The 9,596-nt window shown below is 33.8% G+C and overlaps 1 long non-coding RNA gene across 1 annotated transcript; it reads left to right on the top strand.

Moving 5' to 3' along the window:
• Positions 1-502: 502 nt before the first annotated feature.
• LOC131278279 (uncharacterized) lies at positions 503-4,912 on the top strand. The gene is made up of 3 exons (XR_009185599.1): positions 503-572; positions 3,912-4,030; positions 4,689-4,912. It is a non-coding gene; the product is annotated as an uncharacterized lncRNA (long non-coding RNA).
• The last annotated feature ends 4,684 nt before the right edge of the window (positions 4,913-9,596 follow it).

Raw genomic sequence — 9,596 nt, 5'->3', positions numbered from 1 at the left:
AAAAAACTTCAAAATTCATAATATATTTTTTTATCAATGAAGAGGATGATTTTGGAAGGTATTTCCAAGAATTCTCTCTATTTCTGGGTCAAGGGAGAATATCTTAAATTAAAGATCAAGTTCCACATCCAACTAGTTCATTTTCTTAGTCTTTATTTCTACTACAATAGAAAATACTCAAATTGTAGGTTTCTGAGAATAGTATCAAGTGTTTTGCATTATAGCAAATCCTTCTACATTTTTAGACTAAATAGGGTCACCAAATTTATGAAGATATTTCTAGTTGAAGATTCATTTTAGTGCTCCAAATGAGACTAAGACAAGGAGTTTTGGATATATTTACAAACCATATCCAAATACTTATCATATTCAAAAGTTTAAACTTTTAATGTTTCAAATTGAGAGGTAATGGCAAGTAACTCTGATTGACAATCTGCTACATTTGACTCTGAAAATTACTTCAAGCAATGATATGTGATAATTGTGTCAATAATGTATTTTTCTTTAACATTTATAGCAGAAAAGTGAATATATCAAGCCACTGGATATATCCTTAAAGATGCAGTATTTAGGTGAGTCATTGAACTCTTAGAAATGGTCTCTCCTGCTTTACCATTCTTTGTTTCAAGATGTATGAGGGAAGATTCTTATTGCATAATGGCAGCTGCTTAACTTTGAAGATTGTCACATATCCTTGAAGCAAATTTATAAGGTAAACAAACAAAACTATCCATAAGCCACTCCTACAGTGTAACTAGGAAAAAAAAAATCACCAAACTTAAAAAAACATGTAAGTGGAAAAAGAAATATCCAAACAACAATTTCCAGACCTACTTGAGCTGAAAGTTAGGACAGTCTGCACAGAAAAGTGGAGGTACTAGCCAGAAACCAGCAAAGACAGAAAATATAAAATCCATAGAAAGAAAAATTTCCACCCTGAGAAGGAAAATATTGAGAACAGGTATGAGAGTTGTCGGATGTGGTTAAAATGTATCTAACAATCAATAGGCAAGTTATTGACTGGAAAAGTATTTTGCAGTACATATTAATATTAATGAAATATGATGAATGTTATTAATGTTTCCAAATCAAAGAAAAGAAAAATGTAGAACTGATAATAAATTGTATTCTCATAGAACAAAAATTAGAAATGCCTAATAAATATTTAAAAAGTCAGCTTCACTAGAACTATAAGAAATACATACTTAATTTTAAAATAAATTTCTAATTATTAAGAGGACAAAGATTTAAAAAGGCAGTACTCAATACTGGCAATGATGAGTTTATAAATATTACCAGAAACCATAAAGCAACATGTGTTAAAAGGAATTAGCTCACAAATCTTTGCAGGAAATTATTTATTCTAATGATAAGATATAGAAAAGTAGAAATGATATATGGAAAGAAGGAAATTGTAAAATTCTAGTGATAAAATTTGGCATGGTGTTTTAAATGGTAGTTTAAAAGATATTTTATTCTTAGGAGAAAATGCTAATGATGTACCAAATAAGATATGGTATACAAAAAAATAACAATTTACTTATCCTCCCTTGTTGTTTGTTCCACTTTAAAAACTTAACTTTGGTTTGTACATCAATTCGAAAAAAGTGAGGTCCTTTCCTTTATGGGGAGGCAAACATTCATTTGACAGCATAACTCCCTGAATGCACATTTACATGGAGTTTCTTACTTTAGATTTTCAAAGTACCCTGTTTATGTTATGATGAAAATAAATGTTTTATGGAAATAAATGGAGACACATTTTTAATAAATGTAAGAAACTCGTTGACAGTTTTAAAGTTTCTTAAATTAGTTCTTACTTGGAGTTTTCTAAATTAAGCTTCATTTCCAAAATTTGATCAATGTAAAAGGGGCTTTAAGAATTTGTCAGAAGAGACTAAGATTGAAATAATTAGAACTTAACTGTTCTCTAATTAAAACTATCATAGAAGATTTATGAATATCAAATAATTGAACTTAACTGTTCTCTAATTAAAACTATCATAGAAGATTTCTGCATATCTTTTCTAAAGTATTTCATTACCAAGATATTTAAGGAAAACATATTAAACATATATTTTTAAGGGGACTTTTCTTCAGTACTGACTTTAGAAGAAACAATTATAACAATTAGTTAATAACTTGGTAAAATTTCAAAATGCTAAATGTGATTTTATCATGACAGAATCTGTATGATTTTATGCCACAAATGAATCCTCTCTTCTCCATTGCATAAAGACTATCATTTCACATTGATTGAAACTGGACAGGGATTGTTATAGTTCACATTTCAGGAACATGAGTTGAAAATCTAATTGACATTTTGCTGGATCCATCTATATAGTGTTCAACTGTAAATGGCAACTTCATAAGCTGTCTCCTACAGTAATCATTAAATTGAAATATCTCAGGGATCATGTTGTTCTCCCAACACAGCATCTACTGTTTATCTAAATTTATTGCTCATTGCCATAGTTAAAACCTCATTTACGAAATCACGTTTTGATTAGGCTTCAGACAATGGTAGTTTTGATGGGAATGGGAACTATTCAATGCTGTTTCAAAGAAAATTACTGTCAAAATGTAAACATCTAAGAAAGAAATGCAGAAATAAAAGTGACAGCTTTAATAATTTTTCCCTAAAAATTTTAAATCTATGGGGGCAAAAAAAAAGTTCAAAGTAAATTTTTATTTTTTAGACCAGGGATCGAAATCAGAACCTCGTATATGGGAAGCAGGCACTCCCCAATGAGAGTTGGTTTTTGTTTGTTAGTTTGCTTGTTTTGTTTTTAGGAGGTACCAAGGATCAAACCCAGGACCTTACACATGGGAAACAGACATTCAACCACTTGAGCTAGACCCACTCCCCCAGAGTAAAATTCAGAAATTTCTTCTGTTCACACGCAATATCCACTTATTAAACTGAGTGGGATGGAAGATATTTCAAAATTATTTGTATAAACCAGAGAAAATATGAGGCTTTTAATGATCTTTACTGAATTAAATAATATCAACATGGACATAAAGTGATATTAATTGCAAAGTAATTAGGCACCAATGCTTTTAATGACATACTTTTGTTTTTATAGCAGAAATAAAATTAACAATTGGATATTTCATTGTTGCTATAAAATAATAGTGTATCAAGCTGTGGTCCTTCATCTTTTCTTATACTAGTCAGGTTTAAATTTAAACTGGATTTGTGATACCATATATATGGGCAAAATGGTGAAATTTTCTTTGCTTATTAATGGCAGGGAAGAAAGCTCCCTCATCTGGTCCCTGTTAGTGTATCTCCTGGGAAATATAATAGGCCTTATAGGAAACTCAATCTTTTGATTTTCCAGTGCAAGGTCATGGGCCTTCTGATCCTTTGAAATGTAAACACATACCTCCAAAAGTTAATTCAGGAAACTCTCACCATGTGTACCAGAGACTATCACAATGTGCATCCATTTGTCTTGCAAGAAGATAAGAGAAGTTTAGTTTTTCTTTCTTCTACTTTTCTGTATAAATTTCCATGAAATTCTGTTCAGATTTTTTAGACTCTTTAGAAGACTGCCTGCATGCATGTATTATGATTTCATTACTCAATAATAAATTCAGTTTTATCTCTCTTCTATGTTGAGATGGATAAGATCTTTTTTGTTGGGAAGATTTTGTATTTCTTTAACAGTTTGTAGCAGGATTAATTTTTTAATTTACATTTCTGTTTAAGAAAGTTTATGTCTGTGATAAAATTAAATATTTATTTATGCACTTACCCAATAGTTCTTCATTCTACTCCTAGGTACCCAAGAGGTAAAAAAGTATCTATTCAAATATATGTGTGTGTGTGTGTATGAATATGTGCATGTATATTCACAAAAATAACTTTACAAGAATGTTCACAGCTGCTTTATTCGTAACAGCCCAAATCTGGGAAAAGTTCTTCAGCAAGAGCATGGATAAACACCTTGTGGAATATTCCTACAAATGAACTTTGAGGCATGCAATAACATGGATGAAACATCACAAAACAATATACTGAGTAAATAAAACTTTTAACAAAATAATACATATTTTATAATGTCATTTACATTAAAGTCTAGAACAGGGAAATACTCTATAGTGGAAATAATAAGAATAGTGATTGACTGGAAAGGGCGTGAGGGAACTTTCTGGGATGACTGAAAGTTTTATATCTTGATATTAATTAGGGCTACAAAGATTTATGTGTTTGCCAATACTCATTGAATGGCACACAAGATTTGTGCATGTCACCGTATATAAATTCTACCTCAAAAAAAGAGAACTGTAATAAAATACTTAACTCTTCTTAGTGATAGACAAGAAGTGTTCAGGAATGGGGGATACTGATGTTTGAATTTGCTTTGAAAAACATTAAAAAGATGGATTTATTGAAAGACAGAAGGATAGATAAATAATAAAGCAAATATAGTAAATGTAGATGTTGGCTGTTTACAACTCTCAACTTTTTTCAATGTTTGAATATTTTCATAATGAAAAATGAAGTAACATAGGAATTAAAAAATATCAATAGGCTTCTAATGAGTTTTAATTATCAGCATATTGTTGTTTCCCTGGGTGGATAATTAATGGCAAGACGTCAGTCTAAAGCAAATCAAGCATTGTGTTGATTGTGACCCCAATGTCCTTTACCTTCTCATCTTTTTATTTACTTTCAGACATTTCCCAATATCCCCTGCAGCTAAGTGTGGTAACATTACTAGATTTGGGCTAACAAAATGAGAGTGGAATTAGAGGTGCCACTTCTGGACTTGTAGCACCAAGCATACATTTCTTTAGTCTCTTTTTGTCTTTGTTTTGGATTGGAATGCACGCATAACAGTGACCCACTCTCAACCGTAAAGATGCAGACAGCATGTTAGAGAAGAAAAATGGTGAACAATGGGCCTGAAAGCAATTCCATCTGACCTCCTGTGTTGTAAATAAACTCTTACTGGAATGGAGTCCTGCCTATTTGTTAGGTATTGTTTAAGGCTGTTTTCACATAATAATGGCAGATTTGAATAATCTGGACAGAAAGGTATGGTCAATAGGCCTAAAATACTGCCAATTGGCCATTTACAACAAAGTTTGCTGTTCCTTGCACCCAGCAAGAAGATAGATGGAACTCTGGTCCCTGAATGACCTCTTAGAAAAGAATTGTGGTATTGTGGTACTAGACTGGACTGGCCACACTGTTTTGTAAGATGGAACTAAACATCAACTTATACAGCTGCAAATTTTGTTTGTTTATTTGCTATTGCCATTTTTTTTCTTTTTTATTATCAAAACAGTCATTATACAATATAAGTAATATTTTTGCATATTATTTCTGTGTCCTTTATGATGCTGTCAGTACATAAACTAATTTTAACATCTTCTTTTTATAAAATAAACTAGTTACTCCCAGAAAGCAATGATTTTTTTTTTCTTTTTTTTTTTGGTATTTGGCATTTTGAAACTGAAGAAAAATAACTTTGATTATCCAGATCATTATTTCCCACTATTAGTGCAGGTTGCTGACTTTTGGCATTTCAAAGAAATAACTTAGATCTCTTCTCCATAATCCAAAAAAGATATTCTTTCCAATCAGATTGTTAAAATATTTTTCATCAGTGCCAATAAATTTCAATGTCTGTCTGTTCTAAAGGGGCACCAGGTAAAATTTCTGATGAGCTATCTCAGAATGCAATATTTTTCTCTTCCTTATGTGAAGAACTATGAAAGTCCAGGCCCAGCATTTATGTTGGTGGAATTCCTTACCTAACTCCTCTCTGGGCTTCAGGTTTTTTATTTATATAGGAGTCAAATTACTACATAATATCTATGGTCTCTTCCACTTCAAAAATCTCTATGACTTAAAATCACTGAGTAAATAAATCACATATAGTCATTTGCTATTATACCTCTGTATGCTTTTCCCTGATAGAATATAAAATTTCTCATAAGGAAACCATGATATCACAGGCGATGAGTGCATGAGATTCATTAATTCTGGACTTCCTACCATGTCTTATTCATCCTCAGGCCATCATCTTTTTCTGTCTACACCAGTTAGTAGTGAGTCAAACATCAGATTTCAATAAATATTAATTCCACCCTTTAAATCTAAATTGTATTATCAACACATCAACCATAATCATCGTTTTAAAATATAAAGTTAGAGCATGTCATTCTTCTATTTAAAACCCTCCATAGGGAGATTGGGTGTAGCCCAATGGTTGAGTACCTGCTTCACATATATATAGGTTCAATCCCCAGTATCTCCTATTTAAAAAAGCCTTCCATAGATGTCCCATTTCAATCAGAATAAAACTAATGGGTTCACTATAGTAACTATAATGTAGTCTATAAGGACATATAAAATCTGCCCCTGGGTCCGACCAGTCTCCCCCTCATTCTTCTCTAGTCCCATCCTCCCTAGGGTTTCTCAAACAACCAAAGCAGAAGTTTGCCTTAGGTACCTTATACTGGTTGTTCCTCTAGAAATCCACATGCTAATTTCTTCACCTACCTCAAGGCTTTCATCAGTCCCTACCATTTCAATGAGACCTAGCCTTAGCTAATTATTTTAAAATTTTAACTCCCCCCCACCCCATTCCCCCTGCCACATTTTTACTCCCTATTATCACCATGCACTAGGTCTTTCATCCAAAGCCTTCAGCACCTTATAACTTACTTGTCTCAGTTTTACAGGCTGCTATAACAAATAGTTGGCTTAAACTACAGGAATTTATTGGCTCACATTTTAGAGGTCAAAAGTAGTCCAATTGCATCCAGCATCCATGGGGAATCTGAGCCTCCTCTTGACATAGAGGTGCAATGGACACAACCAATCCAATGTCCACATAGAAGAGGTGGCATTGGATTGGGAAAAGTGGACATGGTGGCTGATGGGTATGGGGAAAGGCAGGAAGAGATGAGAGGTGGAGGCGTCTTTGGGACATGGAGCTGCCCTGGATGGTGCTTCAGAGACAATCACCAGACATTGTATATCCTCACAGGGCCCACTGGATGGAATGGGGGAGAGTATGGGCCATGATGTGGACCATTGACTATGAGGTGCAGAGGTGCCCAAAGATGTACTTACCAAATCCAATGGATGTGTCATGATGATGGGAGGGAGTGTTGCTGGGGGGGGGGAGAGGTGGGGTGGGGGGTGGGGTTGAATGGGACCTCACATATATATTTTTAATGTAATATTATTACAAAGTCAATAAAATAAAATAAAATTTAAAAAAATAAAGTAGTCCAAGATCAAGGTGTCAGCAAACTAGGCTTCTCCCTAAAGACTATAGCTTTCTGGTCCTGAATTGCCAGAAATACTTGGATTCCTTGGCTTGTGTCTTTGCTTCCCAATACATAGAGATGTCCTTTCCTTTCTCTTCCAGGTAATGTTGACTTCCTGCTTAAGGGCCATCCCATGGCTTTTCTCTATGTTTATGTCTTCTCTTTATGAAGGACTCACTCTAGTAATCTGGATTAAGGCCCATTCTCATTCAGCTGGGCCACATTTTATCTAAAATAAAATCTTTAAGAGATCCTATTATAATGGGTTCACACCCACAGAAATCAGAGTAAGACAATGAACACGATTAAATTGGGGTACATAATTCAATCCACCAATATCCAGTGTACTTATTTTTACATTGTTTATTGTCTATCTGCCTCCACTAGAATGTAAGCTTCATAAAGGCAGGGAGTTTTGTCAGTTTAGTTCTCTGATGTATCTCAAACACTTAGGAGAGTGCGTGGCACAAAATTGGTAGCCAATGGTGTTTGTTGAATGAATTGAAAGAATTAAATACATGATTGAATTAGTGAATCTCTTTCTGCAGTTCCTCTTTTACCATGCCTAAAACCTTTACATTAACCCTGCTTATTTACTATAGCTGTGGCAATGAAAAAATTATTCATGGGAGGCAATTTCAACAGTTTTGAAACATATTCCTAAATCATCAACAAAAATGCTAGAAACAATTTATTCAGAGAAAATATTTCAAAATATATATTATAGATGTATTTCTCTGTGTAATACACTGTTAACTTAGGACAACAAGAGGAAGACACATTCTCAGCTCCCAAAGATTTTTAAATTTCCTGATAAAAACAAATAAGTCCACAAATAGTATTAAATAGGAAATAAAGAAGGAAAAAATGAAGATGAGAAAATGGTTGAGAATGGGTTGAGTGGTATATTATCAAGCTTTTAGACTCAAAAGTGGGCAAATTTTAAAATCCGTTGGCAGTAAATACATTGTCCCAAGAATTTAGGAGCAGAAGAGAAGATTAGGAGGAAGGAATTTTAGTAGTCCTAATATCCCAGTGCAATGTTTCACAATTTTCTGTTTCTAAGAATGGCCCTTGTTCACAGGTGAGAACATCCCTTTATTACAAGAACCAATTACTTCTCCAATGTCATAGATTTCTAATATCATGTACTCCCCTTTACCTGCTCCTGCAGCTAGTCTCTTGTATGTTTGCTGTATTTGCCATTTTCACTTCAAATGACTGTTTTAGTTTCCTGGCTCCAAAAACAAATATCAGCAATGGGTTGGTTTAAACAACAGAGACTTGTTGGCTCAGAGTTTTGGGGCTAGGAGAAGTCTAAAATCAAGACATCATGAAGGCAATGTTGCCTGACATCCTTGGTACTTGGCTCTTCTGTAACATGGCAATGCACAAGGCTGCCTCTCCTGGTTTCCCCAGGTTCTATTGATTGCTAGTTTCTTCCTTTGGCTTTTTCTGTATATGTGTCTGAATTTCATTCTGCTTATAAAGGACTCCACTAATAGAATTAAGACCCATCCTGATTTAGTTGGGCCATACCTTAATTTATGCAACCTCATCCAAAGGTCCTATTAACCATGAGTTCACACCCACCAGAATGATTAAGTTGAAGAACATGTTTTTCTGGGATACATCACTCCAAACCACCATAATTGCCCTTAAGAGGGTTTTGCTATTGCTTTATAAACTTTTATTTCCACATTAATCTTTGCTTTCTCGAATCATTTGCAGTTAACTGCCTAAAAGCTTTCATCAAAGGAATACTCTTTCACTTAACTATTCCAAAGATTTAAAGCAGTTAATACACTATTTTTTAAAGTACTTATGCTGCCTTTACTGTTATAATGCATGACGTATGACTTCTACATTATGTTAATATGGAAACTGTCCAAAGCCTAACCCTCCCAAACCATACCAGTTAAACCCACTGCAACCAGTGTATTACTCATGGTAGTAAATTCAGTTACATTATTGCAGTTACGGCAGATTTATACTCACTTGCTATCAGTCAGTGCATTGACTTTAAAATCTGGCTCAGTTTTCATTACCTATGTGGAACTTCCCTTTCATTCTTATCAGAATTGGCCTTCATTTATATGTACCCTCAGTCCTTACTTTCTAATAATAAATCTCAAATTTATCAACTCCCTTGTCAGGTCTCTCATCCATGGGCAACAGAGCATTCACCTGTTATGCCCCCAAGCTGTGGAATTCCCTGAACTGAACACTCATCTCCAAATCCCCTGAGCTTTATAAATCCCTTTTTGAGTCTTACTTATTAAAATTTGCTTTTAATA

This window comes from Dasypus novemcinctus, chromosome 4 (genome assembly GCF_030445035.2).
Source record: "Dasypus novemcinctus isolate mDasNov1 chromosome 4, mDasNov1.1.hap2, whole genome shotgun sequence".
Taxonomy (NCBI): domain Eukaryota; kingdom Metazoa; phylum Chordata; class Mammalia; order Cingulata; family Dasypodidae; genus Dasypus; species Dasypus novemcinctus.
The sequence above is the reverse complement of the archived record's forward strand: the minus strand, read 5'-3'. Positions and strand labels throughout refer to the sequence as shown.